This window comes from Penaeus monodon, chromosome 24 (assembly GCF_015228065.2).
Source record: "Penaeus monodon isolate SGIC_2016 chromosome 24, NSTDA_Pmon_1, whole genome shotgun sequence".
Taxonomy (NCBI): domain Eukaryota; kingdom Metazoa; phylum Arthropoda; class Malacostraca; order Decapoda; family Penaeidae; genus Penaeus; species Penaeus monodon.
This window is the reverse complement of record NC_051409.1, coordinates 9126079-9126490: the sequence shown is the minus strand read 5'-3', so window position 1 is coordinate 9126490 and position 412 is coordinate 9126079.

Here is a 412-nt window from a genome sequence, read left to right as displayed (position 1 = left end):
CACAATGCATAAACAAGCCTCAAAGGAAAAAATGACATTGTCACATCAATTGATACAATATTCTGATGGACATGCCCTTTGAACTTAGTGGATCGCTAATTATTACTCACCACTTTTTTCTCAAAGAACAAATTTTATCAGTTCCCGCTTTTTATTGAAGAGTCAGAACCATCAAAAGCATCAGACGCGGTTCAGAAAAAAAATCCTTAACCTGACGCATTAAGTATGTTTTGTTGTTAATGATCCGTTCTCACTTCAGATTCTTCGCGTCCGGCTAGACTCCCTGGGTCTCTCCCCTGCGGCCATGATCTCTAAAGGGAACAGCGCAGTATCAATATCACGCTTCTGTTTTCTCCTTCCTCCCGCGTTCTTTTTTTTTTTGGGGGGAGGGGGGATGGAAATTAATATTTCG